The sequence below is a fragment of the Chanodichthys erythropterus genome, chromosome 17, assembly GCF_024489055.1.
Source record: "Chanodichthys erythropterus isolate Z2021 chromosome 17, ASM2448905v1, whole genome shotgun sequence".
Classification (NCBI taxonomy): domain Eukaryota; kingdom Metazoa; phylum Chordata; class Actinopteri; order Cypriniformes; family Xenocyprididae; genus Chanodichthys; species Chanodichthys erythropterus.
Genome location: NC_090237.1, coordinates 7,121,310 through 7,142,159, shown reverse-complemented (window position 1 = coordinate 7,142,159; position 20,850 = coordinate 7,121,310).

Below are 20,850 nucleotides of genomic sequence, written 5' to 3'. Positions count from 1 at the left end.
AGATAAAAAGTCACAATTACCTTTTTTATTCCATGGCAGAAACAAGCTTCTACAAGGCAGAGATGTGAGTAGGAAGCCACAATAACCCAGATTTCAGAATCCAATATGGCTGCTCAGTGCATCAATCATAGTGAAACAGTAGTGAAATATTGTTTATTAGCACTTCTGTGTGCACTCAGTGCTGGACATAATATTTTAACATTATCTTTGCAAACAAGTGCTTTTTTATGTGTTTGTATTCTGAAAGATCAAGCATGACAAAGGTTTGCCTGGATTGGTCATCCTTAGTTTTCTGACCTGTGTAACTCAGATGTGACTTCATTCTCAGCTACAACATCCTCTGAGGTAAATGGAACGCAGCAGTAGACTCGCTTGCTGTCGTGTGAAATGGAAATACTTGCATCTCAAATGCATCAAACAGCACAGACATCTGACAGTAGCCAAGTTTATGATTTAGTGTGAAGCGCTTAATATAAAGCAAATCTCATGTTTAAGACAATTCAGCTCATTCACTTATCTGGAAGCAGCTCACTCTGTGTCCTTTGTTATTTTTCAGAATCAAAGTATATTGATAAATGACATTGTCTCATCCTAGTGGGGTAACTTAAAGTTTGAGATTTCTTTTGGCACACAGAGAAGTTCCACACTGTATTCGTTTGATATGCATGTGTACTGAATGAAATGCTATACATTTTCACATTCAAAATGCAGCTATTTCAATAAGAATACACGCAATCAGGATTTTCACGAGGTCGAAAGATTTCCACATGCAGTTTTTGCAATGGGTTGAAGTTGGTCACGTGAATTCGCCACGTTGACTAAAAGAAAATGTTTGGTTTGAAATTGAGTTCCTTTTTTTGTGACCTTTTTTTTGCCTGTGAAATTCAAGGCTGAGAATTTTTTTTTTTATTTATTTATTTACTTTTTTTTTTTATGGGTGGACTATCCTTTTAAAATCAGCGTATATTAAGTCAATACAACAAAATTCACTATAATTTAAGAATACTCTGCAATTTAATCAAAATATCAAGTTATTTGCATTCACAGGGGGAAATATGTCTTAATTATCATGAAATTAATCTAATATGTAAACTTTTTCATATTGAAAATCATATAGGTCTACAGATAAACAGGTTTTTATAATATGCTAATATGCTTCACTTCATGCATAAAGCATCTATTGTTGTTGGCTGTGGCTCCAATCAAGTCATCATTGTCTTATTTTGGCAGACTCACTTTTTCATAATGGGGCCTGTAAATCTTATTGGTGCTCATTAGCTAAGAAAGTACACTTCAAAGACAAGTAAACTTCAGACATGTACAAGTGACAAAGACAAAGTGAGCAGAGAAAAACAAAACCTCTTGAAGAAATGTCCATCACAGAAGACTTGCATCTACAAATGACTGCTTCTCTTTTGTGTCTCACATCCCTGCTATCTATGAGGAGAAACCAGTCTTCTATCATATTTAGAAGCTGCTGCATAAGTTAGAAAATTGCTTGATGCAAATCCTCTGAGGTAGTTATGCGCATGCTAATTCAAACAGGCAACTCATTTCCATACACAAATTGGAGAGAGAGTAGTTTTAACCACGTCCATATCATCTTTTCCTGCTTTATAAGAACAATTTATGTTAAAGCTGTGTACTCTGTCCTGCACAATCATTTCATGCAGAATATCATTTTGGACACTTACATGAACTATGCATCATGTTAACATGATTAAATGAGCATGTTTGTGCATAACTAAACAAAGCTGGCAGATTTCAAGCTGGACATGTGAAACGGTTGAGCAAATTGGCTTCGTGTCTGAAAAGTTGTGCCAAAAATGCTCAAAATTGGAGCTTTTCGAACACGTCTCGCCAACTGACCGTAAATGTACAAATTATATGTTTAGTTCTTTGCTCGAGTATAGAAATATTGTGCATATAACAGATTATCTCATTAGTGTATGCTGTCATTAGATGAGGAGTAGAAGCTAACTTAGGGTGTGTTCACACTTGTCATGTTTGGTTCAATTTAAACGAACCCTGGTGCGATTGCTCGGTTAGTGCGGTTCATTTGAACATATGTGAACGCTGCCATCCGAACCCTGGTGCGCACCAAACAAGCGGAACGAGACCGCTGAAAAGATGGGTCTCGGTCCGCTTCCAAACGAACACTGGTGCGGTTCGAATGAACGCAACACGGACCAAAAACATGTAACCGAACCACAAACAGGAAGACGAGACCCTAAATAGGACAGAATCCTTACGCATGTCTGTTTTTCTTGTCATAGTCGCGAGTTTGCCCATCACAGGCATCAGACGCGCGTCTCATCACAGTATATCATTTGTGTGTGTTACATATGTGTTACACAAAATGTTACACATTTTATAAACTCTTCACGAGTTCCCACCTGGCCAAAATACCATCACATGCAGGCTACACATACACAACGAGTGCATTTACCTCAGAAAACAGCATTGTTTTGGATGTTCGGTAAGTTCCGTCTCAAAATAGGCAATGCGTCATAAAATCCGACCAATCACGTTGTGAATGTATCCCTATGCCTTAAGGTGCGGTATCTTTTGGTTCGGTGATAAAATTGCCAATCTGAACGCTAACCGGACCAGGACTAAAAGTTTTTTTTTTTTTCTTCTTTTGTCTGGACCAAATGAATCAAACGAACCGAACTACAAGTGTGAACGCACCCTGAAAGTAACAATAATACTAACTAAAAGGTGCTTACTGTTGCCTTAATCACTTTCCCTACTTCCCTAGCTACTTTTAGCGATCGTTGCTTGTAGTGTTGCTAACTACTTCTTTAAAATGATAGCTTGACTGTAGTGTAAGGTGAAGTATTGCAAACATCATGGCTACTTTTCAAAAAGGTTTCACAAATACTATGCTGCCCACTGGTACAGTGCTTTGAATGTTTTTAATGAGCGAGAAAGGTGTCAAATTAAAATCCAGAGGAAGCATACTTTTAATTAAGAATCTAATTAAAATAGCACTATAAGTTAATGGATGTGTATTAGGTGCGGTGGCAAATTACATTGATCTGGAACTGTACGGCACTATTATCATCCCTCCCACATTTCTGCCTTGTGGCAGGTAAAGAGGTTGCTTATCCTGCTCCTGTGAGGCAGACATATAGCAGCCAAAGTTAGAGGGGGCGGCAAAGTAAAGCACAGAGAGCTGCTCAGAAAAGTTACCTGTCAGGTCGGAGTGGGCGCAATCTTGATCCTGAGAACCTCTAAGTTAAAGTAAAGTAATGATCTTTTAAAAATCAAGTTTGAAACACATGTGCCAAGATGTTAGAAATGACATTTTGTTTTTTGTTTTTTGTGGTTCTGAAGAACCTTTATACCATTTTAAAGAAAGTTTAAATTGAATCACTCTTAAAATGTCATGTGGTGTACACTATCAAGAAAAAGTAATAACATTTTCTGAACACCTTGAATATAAACTGTAAGTAAATCTTTAAGTAAAAAAGAGTGCTGGAGTACATTTTACAGGAAAATTTCCATCTTTCTACTTCAAAATTTTACATTTATTAGGGGCCAAGCCCCGAAGGGGCTGTAGCCCCTATTGTAATTGTACGTTTTCCCTTTTATTATTATTATTCTTCCTCCCGAATGGGAGTCTATGGCAGCCCTATCAACGGAACATGAGAAAATGATGAAATTTGGCACAGTTGTAGAGATGCTCATGAATAGTGATTGGACCAAATTTGGAGTCTCTAGAACCAACTCTATAGCGCCACCACCAGTTCAAAATTTCAACATTCTAACGGTTTTAACATTTGAACTCTTTGTCATAGAAAAATTTAATTTAGTTCATCTGATTCGTCTCTTCATGCTGATGCTATTCAACTTCTTACATTAAGTCTCCACCCATTACAGTAGCGGCCATTTTGAAAAGTACAGTATTTGTTATTTTCGCTTCTCCTCCTTCAAAATTTGTCCAATTTTGTCCAGACTTTGATCAGGTGATCTTTGGTCTGAGCCGCACAGAAATGACTGAACAGATTTTTTTTATTCATCTTTCTTCAAAAGTTATGATGTCACGAAGTTAACGAGGTTGACCCGAAATTGCTATAGAGGCTGTATCTCGGCCAAACTTTGAGCAATCGAAACAAAAATTGGTACCCTTGATCAAGACCATGATCTAAGGTTCCATGCCGAATTTGGGAACAGCGCCACCTACAGGTCATGAGATATGAAAAATGGCTATTTTGGCCAATTACTTTTGAACACTTTATTAGAAAATCAAGATCTTGGTGTCTATGGATTCCTTGGGCCATGCCAAATCCGGGGATATTGAATTTGTCAACATCGGATGAAAAGCATGTCCGCCATTTTGAATTTTGTCATAAATTGCAATAACTTTTAAACAATTTGACATATCATCACAAAATTTGGTACATATGACCATCAGAGTGTCCTGAAGGTACATTAGAAGTTTCAGCACAGCGCCACCTAGTGTTCCACAGATATAATGTTTTTTGCAAAATTGCTTATAACTTTTGAAAACATTATCCAAAATTTGTCTGCTTTATGTCATTTTATTCCCTGGCTTATGCCGATTCCGACAATGTGTCATTTGTCATTTTCCTTAAATGTACCTGTCTGCCATATTGAATTAAATCAAAAACAGTTTTTTCGCTACTCCTCCTACAAATTTTGGTCAATTTTGTCCAAAATCAGCTCAGATGATCTTTGGACCGAGCCGCACAGAAATGACTGAACGGATTTTTGATATTCGCTACCATTCCCAAGATATTCATCTCTGAATGTGACCTTGCTTGTGTTTGTTGTCTTATGCTAGTTAGCTTAGCACAGTAATTGCTTAGCATGCTAAACTATTGCTATTCTTTCTAATGTGGTCTTCAGTCAACAGGTTAACCAAAACTTAGTTGGCATTAAATAACTTTGCATACTAATATGGTTAACATGCTATGAAGCTTTTTTTTGTGAACTCTTTCTCACACTGAAACCTCTGCTTAGCATACTGATGAACTTGCATGGCTGATTAGCTCAATGTGTTACGCCACGGATCCCGAATGCTCTGCATCGTGGGTTCGAAACTCAGTGTGACACATGCCCAGACCGCATGAGGTACTGTGGCAGGAAAAGATGCAGAACTTGTGTCTGTTCTAGGCATTCTGCCTAAAACTGGTCTAATCTGAAGCTATCACATGCAATTCCTTTATGTCCAAATTCGTAGTTATTCTTCTTCCCCCTGTATGGTAATCAATGAACCATAAGAAGGAAAATTATCAAATTTGGCATGCTTGTAGTGATAGTAATTAAAAGTAATTTGACCAACTTTGGAATATCTAGGACTAAGTCTATAGCGCCACCACCAGTTCAAATATTCACTTTTGTAAAGGTTATAACTTTTGAACCCTTTGTTCCAGAAAAATGAATGTCAATACAACTGATTCCTCTCTTCATACTGATCACATTCAATATCTTACATTAAGTCTCCACCCAGTACAGTAGTGGCCATTTTGAAAAGTACAGTATTCCGTTTTTTCGCTACTCCTCCTTCAAAATTTGTCCAATTTTGTCCAAACTTTGATCAGGTGATCTTTGGTCTGAGCCGCACAGAAATGACTGAACAGATTTTTTTTATTCATCTTTGTTCAAAAGTTATGATGTCACGAAGTTAACGAGGTTGACCCAAAATTGCTATAGAGGCTGTATCTCGGCCAAACTTTGAGCAATCAAAACTAAAATTGGTACACTTGATCAAGACCATGATCTGAGGTTCCATGCCAAATTTGGGAACAGCGCCACCTACAGGTCATGAGATCTGAAAAATGGCTATTTTGGCCAATAACTTTTGAACACTTTATTAGAAAATCAAGATGACATCAAACAAAAATCAAAAATCAAACAAATCATTGGTGTCTATGGATTCCCTGTGCCGTGCCGAATCCGAGGATATCGAATTCGTCAACATCGGATGAACCACATGTCCGCCATTTTGAATTTTGTCATAAATTGCAATAACTTTTAAACAATTTGACATATCTTCACACAAATTGGTATGTATGACCTTTAGAAGGTCCTGAAGGTACCTGAGAAGTTTCAACACAGCGCTACCTACTGTTCCACAGATGTAATGATTATTGCAAAACCACTTATAACTTTTGAAAACACTTTCCAAAATGTGTATGCTTTATGTCATTTTATTCCCTGGCTTATGCCGATTCCGACGATGTGTCATTTGTCATTTTCCTTAAATGTACCTGTCCGCCATATTGAAATAAATGGAAAACAGTTTTTTCGCTACTCCTCCTACAATTTTTGTCCAATTTTGTCCAAAATCAGCTCAGGTGATCTTTGGACCGAGCCGCACAGAAATGACTGAATGGATTTTTGATATTCGCTACCATTCCCAAGATATTCATCTCTGAATGTGACCTTGCTTGTGTTTGTTGTCTTATGCTAGTTAGCTTAGCATGCTAATTGCTTAGCATGCTAACCAGTTGTCATTCTCTTTAATGTGGCTCTTCAGTTATCAAGTTAACCATGAGCTTCATTAGCATTAAGTTAGCTTAGCATGCTAATATTTTGTGAATTCTTTGTTAGACTAAAAGCTTTCTTCCACAGTCTGTTGAATGTGCATCCTCAAGTAGCTCAATGTGTAAAGCCAGTTATCTGAAGAGCCCTGTATCCGAAGTTAGTGGGTTCGAATCCCAGGTGGAGTGGTTTTATAAAATAGTGTGTTTTGATTCCTTTACTGCCTCTTGGATTAGAAATAAATGCTTTTTGTTTCATGCTGTGTTCATTTTCATCTAAGCTTATGTACATTCTGAGTTCATTCTTGCCCGTAATTCTGAACCAGCTGTTTCATGTTTGTTCATTTTCTGCTGTTTTTCCTCTTCCTGCTCTGTATTGCACTACAGCATGATGAGCTGCAGAATGATCTAAAGTGCAGCTTTATAAGAATTCTTCATTTTGAGTTCATTTTCACATGAACTAATAAACTTCGGCAGGTGTGGAAACATTCACTTGCACAGTGGTGCAATGAGATGAAAAATGGACCTTGGACCCGGAGGTCGTGGATTCGAATCTTGTGTGGGGTTCCTTTATACAATTGTGTGTAATGAGTCATTTTGATACCTTTTTTATCCAAATAAGGATTGTGCTAATCTTTATTCCTCTTCAATGAGATACAAGTATTTTAGTTCATTCCGTGTTCGTTCTCTGAACTTCTATTGATTTTCATTTCATTTCCACCTGTCCTTCTGAACCAGATGTTTTGCATGTACATTCAATTTCTGCTGTTTTTGCTCTTCCTGCTCCGTATTGCGCTACTGCCCCTACTGGGGCTTGGCCCCGAATTGCTGCTTGCAGCTATATTTTCAAAGTGTTGCTTGACTTTTCTTTGTAATTTTTTGTGAAATGTGCTGGAATTTCTGAGGGAAAATGTTTTCAATCTAAATCCTACACCATTTTTTTTGCCCAATGTATGTGCATCCTATTTATTTATTTAATTTTTGGTATAAAGTGTTAAAAAAAGAATGAACTATTCATTTATAAATAGTCTTTTTGGGTGTCACACTACATGACATCCTGAACTAAATTTACCTTGTCATAGAAAGGTCAAATTATCGGATATTTTAAGATAAGATATTTTTATGACATTGACTCATAGTCATGAGGGTCAGCAGGGGTCCTTTCTATGATTCATGTTTTTTTCCTGCATGTTGGTCACAAAACATGATTTTAATTTGGCAGAAAAACAAATTCAGATGTTTGTAATATTTTAACAAAACTGCTCAGTTTTATCATCCTAACATTTTTTTTTTTATTATTATTTTATTTCAAGGCTCGAAAAAATACAAAAATCAGTTATTGCATGTTGCATTTTAATGTATTTGGATCCAGACAAAAATAAGCATTATAGTGGTCAATCAGCTGAATTATTCAGGACTTCCTTAAGAATGATTAGTCGAGTGTCCGTTCAACTCACGACTAGTTGATTTTACTTCTGCATATTGAGTGGAAATAAGATTACAGAGCCTGGGAAGATGTAGGAGAGAAAAAATAAAATAAAAATATGGCCACAGTTTTGCAATTCATCCCTTCAGTTTATAAGCTGTACAGATTCTTAAATTATTTCCTCGATTTAACAAATTGTTCCCATGGATTAATAAATCAGACTCACACATTTCCAACACATGAGCTTAGATTTGTAAACCGTACCTTCATTTTTTTCAGTCCTCACAAAGTCATAAACCGTGCCCACGCTTTCACAATCCATTCCAACTGTATTCAAGGATTTGTGGCCCATCCATCATTTTAGAAATCTGTAGTCTACCAACAGAAGAACAGAACAAGCTCCCAAATCTTTTTGTATATTCTTTCATTAAGTTTAATACAAAAACTGTCTTGACTGCCTGTTTAAATTCTAGGTTATAATTTGTAGTGGTATGAGGTGGAATAAATAACAATTTAATATTATGTGCATCATAATTTATTTGTGATATTCTAATACTCTCACTTTTTATAGACAGGGGTTGATATACTTTCAATACAAAATACATTTTACCCAAACACTTTTTTCTAATGGCAAACATCAATACAAGATACATCAAGCATTTCCATGACAACCTTAGTGGGCCAAGGACCATAAGCCTCCACTGATTCTTCTACACCACTGGATTTATTTATTTATTTTTCTACATTACCATGTAAACCCACAGCAAAATAAGTTAATGTAACTGATAGGTGAGCCATACTTGATTCAGTCGACAAATATTTCTAAAATTTCTAAATCCAGACCCCAAGTGCTGCTTAAAGGGATAGTTCACCCAAAAATGAAAATTTTATGTTTATCTGTTTACCCCCAGTGCATCCAAGATGTAGGTGACATTTTTTCTTCAGTCGATCACAAATGATGATTTTTAACTGCAAACTTAGTTAACTTAGTTACTTCACTTAGTGATGTCTGATCGCGCTCTGACAGCGGCAGTGATGTCTGACACTCATTGAAGTATATGCGCGAGACATCACTGCCGTTGTCAGAGCGCGATCAGACATCACTAAAGGAGTCCTGAACGGAGTTGGACATAGTGGTGTATTAGAGGTAAAAAATGATATAAATACTGTTCGGTTTCTCTCACAAACCGATCGTTTCGTGTCTTAGGACATTAATGTGTCGTCACGAGCCGCAAGGTTTCATTTGGATTTGTCTAAGCAAGGTTTATTCACTCTTATAGATGAAGTTCCCATCAACCGCCATTATTTGACTGACAGACGGCAGCGGTTGCAGTTAAAAATCATCATTCTAGATCGACTGAAGAAAAAATGTCACCTACATCTTGGATGCACTGGGGGTAAGCAGATAAACATCAAATTTTCATTTTTGGGTGAACTATCCCTTTAAGCACCTGACTATTTGGCCTCTGACTAGATAAGTGGAAAAAATAGCATTGTGCAAGGTCTGAAAAGACACCAAAATGAATAAAAATTCCCCCCAAATTCAAGATATGAATTGACCTTCATACATGAATTGTATGAGTTCTTGTATTTTGTGTTCATAACATAGTATAGTTAAGCAATATCACACAAGCAAGAGTGCTGTTTTCTCGAATATCAGCACGACTGCAAAATGTGATAGCCTACTCATTTTATATAACAGTTCAATAAACAAAAAGTTGATTATATGAAATGACAATTTTTAGACTAGTTGCAAACAAAGCAGAATAATTTTGTCTCCCAGCAAAAGACAGCAGTATTCCGTTCTTGAATTCACCATTTTAAATGAATCGGATTTAATGATTCAATGACCTATTCGCAAAGTAGTCGTGTGTTTGACTTGAAGCGGCGCTTCGCAGACGATCAATTAAATTAAAGTAACACGAGAGTGACTCAAAAGCAAATTTGCGGTACTTTGTTGTCATACAAGCAATAATAAAAAATAAAACCATCTCGAGATTAAAGTTGTTAAATTTCGAGAAAACAGTTGAGATAACATGTTGAGAATAAACTCGTTAAATTTCGAGAAAACAGTTGAGATAAAAGGTTGAGAATAAACTCGTTAAATTACGAGAAAAAACTTGTTAAATTATGAGAACAAATTCGTTAAATTATGAGAAAAATGTCATTAAATTTCGAGAAAAAAGTTGAAATAAAAGGTTGAGAATAAACTCGTTAAATTACGAGAAAAAACTTGTTAAATTATGAGAACAAATTCCTTAAATTATGAGAAAAATGTCGTTAAATTTCAAGAAAAAAGTTGAGATAAAAGGTTGAGAATAAACTCGTTAAATTACGAGAAAAAACTTGTTAAATTATGAGAACAAATTCGTTAAATTATGAGAAAAATGTCGTTAAATTTCGAGAAAAAAGTTGAGATAAAATGTTGAGAATAAAATCATTAAATTATGAGAAAAAAAGTCGTTAAATGATGAGAACAAATTCGTTAAATTACTTTTTCTCGTAATTTAATGACTTTATTCTCAACATTTTATCTCGACTTTTTTCTAGAAATTTAACAACTTTAAACTCGAGATGGTTTTATTTTTTTATTATTGCTTGGCCCTAATCCTCTTCTGTACGAACACAACCTTCTTTCCTGAAGGAATCAGCCTTTTTGAACGAATCGGTTGAATGAATGATTGATTCGCTTATTACGACTTGCTGCCACCTACTGGCATTTTTAGTTTCAAATATAATAGTATCACTCCATTTTCATTTTATTTTTGTATTCAAAATGTTATATTTTAGAAACATTTATCTCATAACATTATTTAGGCAATTGTAATTGCAATAGATAAATTGATTTTGATAAATGATAAGATGGATTTTGTTGCTACTGCTTTCAGTTAATTGGTATAACAGTGTACAGTTAAATAGTGTAATTAATTAAAAGATGATCAACAATATGTAACTTTACAAATAATTATAGGAGGTGTGCCCTTTTTTTCCACTTCAGCACTTGCCTCCCAAAATGTCTGTGCATGGCCCTGGTTGGAACGAATTGCGAAAGCATGGGCACGGTTTATGAATTTGTGGGTATGGATTGAAAAAGCGAAGGTATGGTTTACAAATCCGAGTGCACAGATTGGAAATATTAATCTATGGACACAATTTCTTAAACTGAGGGAATGATTTAAGAATCTGTAAGTATGGTTTATAAACTGAGGACACGAATTGCAAAACTGTGGCAATGGATTTGCAGGTCTTGTTTAGGATATAAGATATTCATATAAGATAAATGATTTTAACTCTCAAAAAATTGCATACTTCAAATGTTACTACTTTTAACTCATGAATAGTTTGTAGTTTGCACATCTACAGACTGAAAATAGCTTCCCTGACACTGATTATCAATGCATTCCATTATAGGAAGAATATTGTGTCTCGTTCACTTCCCTTCACACGTTCTCTTATGGGTGTGCGAGAGTGAAAGATATCAGGTTCAATCTTCAGCGGCGTGATATTTCTTCATCAGGTAATATAATCCACCACACATGTCTCAGCAGGGTAGCCGTCTTACCCTGGTAGGAGGCCGACGGCTGCAGGAACTGGATTCTTATGGAGACGGACTGAAGCCGAATGGAGAAGACAGATGAGCGAGAAAGGTCACAAGATGGAGAGATTCACGAACGAGAAATAGGGTGGAGAAGAGCTTGAGTTAGTTGATTGTAGAAGAGATCAGAGCTTTTATTTGGGCTGGAGAAAGACCTCATGGGATGGGATGGACAATATGGTCACAGAATGCCGAGGTCAAAAGGGGAAACCCATCGACAGCTTGAGTCCCAATGGATTACAGAAGATAAGAATGTAGGGATGAGAGTTTGGACACAACAGTGAAACTAAAATACAACTGAATACACACACGCCTACAGACCCAAATACACATACATCTGTTGTAGATACAGCAGCCATTAGCAGATCTATCTCAGTTTAATCTCTCGGGCAAACACACTACACATGTTTTAATGATTAAACCTACAAGCCTTACTACAGACAACCGCAGTTCATTTAAAGGTGACTATTGTAAACCATTTTAAAGCAAAATGACACATCAGATTGATATTTCATGCTTTTTTGGCAAGTAAAAAATCTTTTAGTATAATTGTAAAAACGTCACCCTTCAGGTTGTGGTTTATGTGCCTATATGTTGTGAAATTGTTTCTGATTTTTTTAAGGTACAGTACAGTCCAAAAGTTTGGAACAACTAAGATTTTTAATGTTTTTAAAAGAAGTTTCGTCTGCTCACCAAGGCTACATTTATTTAATTAAAAATACAGTAAAAAACAGTAATATTGTGAAATATTATTACAATTTAAAATAACTGTGTACTATTTAAATATATTTGACAAAGTAATTTATTCCTGTGATGCAAAGCTGAATTTTCAGCATCATTACTCCAGTCTTCAGTGTCACATGATCCTTCAGAAACCATTCTAATATGCTGATTTCCACTACCACAGTATGCTGGTTGTCATACCATTCACTTAATAAACAATCCTACTGAATAGACCTATTTCATCTGTATATCCATTTGTAGTCCATAATGTTGCATCTAATGCTGTAAAAACCCTAGGGGTGTCCAGCGCTGCTCCTGGAGGGTCACTGTCCTGCAGAGTTTTTATATATTTTCTTTTGTAAATTACAATTTTAAATTGTACAATTTACAGATAAATATATGTATGTTTATACAGAATTATTCTGGCAGCTTTTGTTCTGTAAAAACAATGCTAAAGAGTCTGTATCCAGCTGCCTAGAATGGAATATGATGAGTTAGCATGGATTTCTCATAGAGCTGACCCATGATGCAACTCAAATCTTTCCATCTCTGCGGCTGTTAGATGAGATGAAGAGTCTTCCATCTTGCTTGCAAGTGACACCTACAACAAATCCTGTGTGTCAAAAATATAGGCTAGTGCGCCCTTCTCTGTGAATTTAGAATGTGGAATATAATGGAATGTGTGTGTTAGAGGTTAAAGCTTGGAACACACTGTACAATTTTGACAATGATTTTCAACAAATCTCAGAAATCTTAAAATATTTATTTGGACTTCAATTTGAGTCCTGCAGTGTGATTGCTCCTATGACACCCATCTAATAAAGAATCAAAGGGAACTTCTGACAAGAAACAATTGTAAAAGACAGAAAAACTAGCAAGTGGCTAGCTTAATTTAAATCTTAATCTTAAAGGGATAGTTCACCCGAAAATGTAAATTCTGTCACTCTCACGTCGTTCCAATCCCATTAGACTTTCCTTCATCTTCAAAATACAAAATTAAGATATTTTTAATGAACTTTCAGGGATTTCTGTCTCTCTATTGAAAGTCTATTCACTCATAACTATGACTTTTATAAAAAGATATTGTATGAATCTAGTGGTTCAATCTAAGCCTTGAAGAGGCAGGCTTTTATTCACATTCAAACACTGAACAGTGAACACACATAGAGCACTCACATTTGGCAAACGGATGCTCAAATGTACTTGCTTGACATGCGTAAACCAATGAGGTTCATTCTCATGCACGTTTGAGCTTCTGCAAGAACCAATGAGGTTTGTTTTTGTGCATCAAGTAAGGCTGAGTGTTTATTTGATGTGCTCTAAGTATGTTTGCTGATCAAAGCATCGCTCAGATTTCCTTAAAAATATCTTCCTTATGGTTGGAAGTTGAACAAAAGTCTTATGGGTTGGAACGTCATGAGAGTGAGTAAATGAGAACAGAATTTTCATTTTTGGCTGAACTAACCCAAACCTTTATGGTACAGAGTTGCCAAATAGCAACAGTTAATTTATGCTCATTATTTGTTCACTATGGGAATTAAAAGGACAGGCCTTAAGGTAACCAATGATGTGCTGTTTTTAAGTCACATCACATTTGAATGTCCTTCCAAAACTCTCTTTCCCACTCTCACCCTCACAGGAAGACACCTGTTAAAGTGCTCCAGAATTTGCTCTATTAACCTAATTTCTAAACATCTTTCATATGTAAATTAGATATTTTTATTCACAAATCAACTATTTCCAACCATACTATGACTGTAAATTGAGAAAATATCAATGTTTCCATATATGGCAACGCTGCACCATTGAATTGCAGTAATGTATTCCTCCATTGGGATTTTTTATAGATAGTAGCATCAACAATATGATTGCAGTTATTTATTTGTTTGAAGTGTTTATTGTAGTATAGTTGCATTTGTGAATAAATAACAAAATTATTTCTTCTTTTCAGAAAATAAATACAGCAATATTTTACGGAAAGGGCAATAAGAAGAGTGCAGAGTTAGCTCTTTCATGTGATGACAGTGTGGATGAGTTAGCCATTTTTTGAAGGTTAAATGATAGGGATCTACTTATTGTTGGTTTGCATGAGTTCCACATATATCAATTTCTAAAAGAAATGTGCATTTAAATAGAAAAGAAAATCAAAATTTTATAGAAATGTTTTGACCATTGTCCACTGTGGCACAGTACCATTTGTATGACTGAAGCTATTTCATATAATTAAAACTTATTTGAAAAAAATATTTCATGATTATAACATAGAGGGTTAAATCCAGAGTACATTTACACAACAACGATGTACTAAAAACAGAAAACTTTTTCCTTTGTGTTTTTTTGTGTACAGATGACAATATTGTCCAAACGATCCCCATTCATAAGCCGGAACACACCAAGCCAAAGGGCGGTTTTTGTTCGTCGGCTGAAGTTAGTCATTGTTGGCTTTTTTTCGGCCTATTAGACATGTTGAATCGGCGTCGGAGCTCGTCGGTCCGTCGGGCCATCTGATTTGCTGTTCAGCTACTGCCACCTTCTGGTACGGAAAGGCATTTCTTCTTACACAGAACTGACGTGCTACTTGGCCGTCGGCTGTCAAGTTTCGGTTTGGTGTGTCAGGGCAACTTTGGACCCAGACACTGCCGACGTGAGCCACTAGTTCATTGGTGTGTTCCTGGGCTATACACATCCGTGAAAATGATTAAAAATGCTGTATTCTGGTGTCAAGCCAGTAGATGGCGATGTCACTTTGTAAGGAAAAATTATGCAACTATATTCTGAACATGTAATATGCATGTGTATGACATCACTGTTTTCACAAATTTGCGTTCTTATAGTTTACACAGAGACGAGAACGGTATCATTTTCAAAAACTTGCACTTTGAAGCCCATTTTCAGAAATTTGCATTTTTAGGCCTCGAAACATTGTTGTGTAAATGAATGAGCAAAACGCATATAAGGTTTTCCGTTTTTGTTGAAAATGGTGTTGTGTAAATGGTCCCCTGGTCTGGTTAGAGTGTACAACCAAGCTGACGTCTCTTCTTGCCCCAAGTTTAGAAAAAAACATCTGGCAATTTGCCATGGAGATAGTACGTCAGACCTGACAGCTTCTTAAATGATTGATTCTGAGATTGTTTTCCGTCCATCTTTAAATGACCATCAAGGTCACCAGGCGCTATCTGGCCACCGATGACCAATAAGAAATGAGGATATACTCGAGAGAACAAGAACAGACAGCCTTTATAAAAAGCCCTCTCCAGGATGCTGACTGAAGCAACAGCCTTTTTCAGCTGCCACAGCACTTACAGAGCTCTGCACAAATTGCATCACGATGTTTCACCCACTGAGATGTCCCAAAATATCTCCTAAATGCCATTTCATTCTAGCTAAAAGCGACTCAGGAAATAATAATGAAATGCACTGTATGCTGTTACTTAGCTTTTAATTTATCCACAGAAGACTCTGCTAGCTTGTTATTGATGCATTCGGTCCAGGACAGTCAAGATAAAAACATCTGCTTCTACATTGATTTACAGTAGCAAAGAAACTCGCAAACGAGGAACTCCACAACACAAGCAATTCATGACAGCGCTGCAACACAAAGTTCCAAAATTTGCCTAAAAAATATAAGCTATAGTACACAGATGTGACAGGGTGATACTTTATAATAAGTGTACTCATGTACCATGTACTCATAAATCATTTGCAAACTATAAGTTTAAAGAAAATTCATTGTTTTTAAATTGTAGACTTTATTCTAATGGGCTATATACAAACAGTAAGTTCTTCATTCATTGACAGTGTATTTTATTTATCATTGATTAATTAGGTTGTAATGATAGTAATTAGTAATGTAATTAGTAGTAATGGTTTTTGGGAGTAAGTAATTCTCATATCTATTATAGTTGCAGGAAACACTAAATTGCCATTAATTATGTGCTTTACAGATATACCTTGATTATATATTAATTACATTAATATTAAGTGTTTTCCTAAAATGTATACAAATACATTAAGTATATGTATAAATTGTATACATTCAGTATAGATGATAACACTTTATTTTAAGTTGATGTGATTACATGTTACTACATGTACTTACTATAGTAAAAACAGTAAATGATGTATAATTAGAAGTAACTAACCCTAAACCAAGCCCTAACCCTCAGTACTTATTTGAGTAAATGCAAGACAGATTGGTCTGTCTTGAAAGGTTTACACACCACTATATAGAAAATAGTGAATGGGATGAGGTACTGTAGTTCAAATTGCTCAAGAAGGTAATGCTGATTCTTATAGAAAGGTGTCAGGATACACAGTGCATGACAGTTTGTTTTTTGTTTGTATGGAGCTGCATAGCCACAGACCAGCCAGTGCCCATGCTGACCCCTGTCCACCACTGAAAGCGCCAACAGTGGGGACGTGAGCATCCGAACTGGACCACGGAGCAATGGAAGATTGGTCTGGTCTGATGAATCATGTTTTCTTTTACATCATTTCGATGGCCGGGTGTGTGTGCGTCGCTTACCTGGAGAACATCAGGATGCACTATGGGAAAAAGGCAAGCTGGCGGAGGCAGTGTGATGCTTTGGGCAATGTTCTGCTGGGAAACCTTGGATCCTGCCATCCATGAGGATGTTACTTTGACACGTACCACCTACCTAAGCATTGTTGCAGACCATGTCTTTCATGGAAACGGTATTCCCTGGCTCTTTCAGCGGGATAATGCACCATGGCACAAAGCAAAAATGGTTCAGGAGTAATTTGAGAAGCACAACAAGTCTGAAGACAACATTTCCCAGATCTCAATCCAATCAAACATCTGTGGGATGTGCTGAACAAACAAGTTCGATCCATGGAGGCTCCACCTCACGACTTCCAGGACTTAAAGGATCTGCTGCTAACATCTTGGTGTCAGATACCACAGCACACCTTCAGGGGTCTAGAGGAGTCCATGTAACAGCACACAAATCACAGGTAAAGAATTTAGATGGAGATATTTTTCTATACTTTTTGATGCCGAGTTGTTACGTTCAAAACTGATTTTCCTAAACTCTGTCTGCTATCTTGAATAAAAAAATGTTGACAGAACCAAAAATGAAAGTATTCTGTAATTTTCTTTTCTGCAGCAGACATATGTAGTTCTGTCTCATGCCAAGCGTACACTAGAAGACTAAAGCTTGTCATCCTGCACACATTGAAAGACGGACAGTTTCTTGTCGTTCTTGTGTTAGTGTGCACACTGCACAACTGATCACACACTAGGTGTGTCAATTTCAAGATCATTTGTCTCCTGACATTACATTCTCACAAAAACACATGCAGTGTAACAGGAGAGTTCATTCCTGACAACATGCCAGCAAACAGAAGGAATGAAGGACTTGTGGTTGTTTTCACACCGATTTGCAGAGGATGGCAAAAAGATCTAAAAAAAAAAAAAATATTCTTGTGGAGACAGTTTGACATATTTTTATTTTTTGGCTCCCGCTTCCTACTGCCTGGTCCTCATGTTGTTCCCTTCCAGATTCCCGTTATTTCATTGGCTGTTGCATTGTTGCTCTTATAAGGCAGCATAATGTTCAGCCCAGGAAAATGTGCCTGTGGTGGCAATTCTGCAAAAGGATATTATGTTGTTTCTTGGATGATTCACTAAAATTTCAAAGTCAAATGTCAAATGTGTTGCGCTAAGAGTTTGATGCTCTATCATGTTTGAAAATAACGTACTACCTAAACCTTATACTAAACCTGACCATTTCTGTTAACAAAAGCAAACGCGAGTTGTAAGCTAAAAATGCAAGCAACCATGACATTTCAGTTAAGCCCTTGTTCCCACAGGTGGAAATCCCAGGGGGTCCGAAACCATGCTCTGTATTGTAAATAATATAATGACACATATGTAAAATAATTGTGTAAGTATAAAAACAATATTGAGTGCAAATGGGGCAAAAAAACAAAAAGTGTTTTAAATTTAGAAACATTTTAAGTCCCGCTCCCATGCCTCACAGTGCTTTGGTCCACTACCTGCTTTCCACCTTTACCTCACCTACAGGTCCGGTGGGAGAGAACAAAGTTCTTCAGTAGTTGTAGAACTCCAGTAAGTAGGCTTTCAATGCTATTTTATTCCTTTAATACAGATGATGCTAAGCCATTATTAAATTAGTCATGACAATATATATATATATATATATATATGATAACCAATGTATTTTTCCATGAGTCCACTATGTTAGTTAATATATTGTTACCTAGCTTGTTTAATACCGTAGCTTGTTAAATAGTAAGCCACCCGCTACATGGTAGTTCCATGATGATAAGCCTATGTGTGAACTGATTTAATATTGTACATCTACCATTGTGTTAGGGTTTGCACAATAAGTGGGCTTGCTGCAGTTGAATATCTAAGTAAGAGTAGTTTTACTGCCACTAGTGTTCATTTCAACTGGAAACTGCAGTGAATTGGATGTGTAACTGAAATAAGTTTAAGTGGAAGCACTAAAATAACTGGAATTAAATTTAAATAAATGACACAAACAAACAAACAAAAACTAAACCTGAAATAAACAAAGTAAATAAATTCAAATATAGCTGCAAGCAGCAATTACGGGGTCAAGCTGAATAAGGGCAGAAAAGGAAATATCACACATCTGTGATCATGAGGTTAGGATAAAAGTGTTTAAATTACATCAGTTAAAGTGCTTATAACATAATAACATGGTTTATAACTTGTGAGCAGTAGGTGGCGCTATGGCAAAACTCTGCATGCACCCTCAAGTCATGCCTGCGATGACATGTATCAAGTTTTGTGTCAATACACAAAACTTTTGCAAAGATACAGCCTCATATCCATGTTGGCGTGCTTGCAGTCAAATTTGTTGGCACAGTACAAAACAACGGTTGGGTCTATCTTTTAATAACTTTTTGTCATGAGTGTCTGTAGATGCTACATACCAGATTTTGTACAAATCGGAAACATTTTGAAGGAGGAGTCTGAAAAAGTATTTTTGAATAAAATTCAATATGGCGGACAGTAAATATGGTAGAATATGGCAAATTTTCATAAATTTCATTATATCTCTTGGCCTCTAGGGTGCGCTAACCTAAAACTTTACAGGTCATTTCAGAACATGGCTTCGATGAATCATACCAAGTTTTGGAACGATACGTTCATGCATTTGGAAAACACTGCATTTTATGACAAAATTCAAAATGGCCGATGCCCAAAATGGCCGATGCCCAAAATGGCCGACCAAAGAAAACTGGATTTTGTTCAACTCGGCATGCCTCAAGGAATCTAAGGAGACCTCGTGATTTTAGAACAAGGCATTCAAAAGTTATAAGCCATTTTTTCTATCTCGGCTCAGTGCCAGTAGGTGGCGGTGTGATGATACTGTGCATGTATTCCTAAGTCATGCCTATAATGACATATACCAAGTTTGGTGTCAATTGTGAAGATACAGCATCAAATAGATTTTTGTGTGCTCGCCGTCAAATTCGTTGACGCGCTATACGAGAACGGATTGGCTGATCAAAAATATTTTAATAACTTTTTGCCTGGAGTGTGAGTAGATGCTACATACCAAATTTAATAATAATAAAAGCACATAATAAAATTACTAAAAATTAAACTAAAATGAAAAAAATTTTGAGAACAAGAATAATAGCATATAAATAAATGACACTAAAAAAAAAAAAAAAAAAAAAACACTGGTGAGTGAGTGTTTCATCCAGAATCCCACTGTTTGGATTTACTTGCTGCAGAGAGTCAAACTGATTTGTCTCCTGCAACAGTGTTTCAAGATGTTTTTCATAAAAACAATGACAATTCATGCACAATTGTTTGCATATGATCGAAATTTCACCCGTTACCAGCAGGATCCAGCCGTAGAGGCCTGCTTGTTGCCACTACTGTCTGTGATGAGAACAAAACATTACAAGTGTGAACTCTTATAATGGCAGGTCTTGCAACAGCATCTCGATTAGAGTATCTTTGCTGATCGCCTGCTGCGTGCTGCTTGCTTTACTCATTATTATTAATTCATTTCTCTCCGAGCTATTGCTGGCTCAACCTGATAAAAACAACCTGCGAACATTCAAAGCCCCAAGCCGATGAGAGTCAAATGCGTCCGATTGCGGATGAACAAGATTGTACAGCATTTGAATTTACAAGACGAACGATGTGAATCAAAACACTGTAGTGAGAAATTAAAACAACATCAAGAAAACAAATTTCTGTTCTTCATACCTCTTTATCATGTTTAATATGGGTTGTGCATCATACTTCCCCAGAGGGCAAGAGCCAGACAGCCCAGAAAGGGCCAAGAGGGGGGTTGGGGATGGCGGGGATGGCGGCAGCTGAAAAAACAGGGCCCTGGAGACGGCTAGTCCAAGGCTGCCCATAACACAACAGCTGGGATAATAGGAGCATCTCTGTACTGAGGAGAGGGGTGCAGTGTGCACATCTGTGGAAAGAAAATAGCAGACTACATATCCAGACCCAGAGCAAACAAGACAGCGGGGGCCCTGGGGTTCAATTTGAGGTGTAATTGGAGGGAAAACTTACATTATGGCCTTTGTGTTTCGTTGTGTAAAAGGCAGTG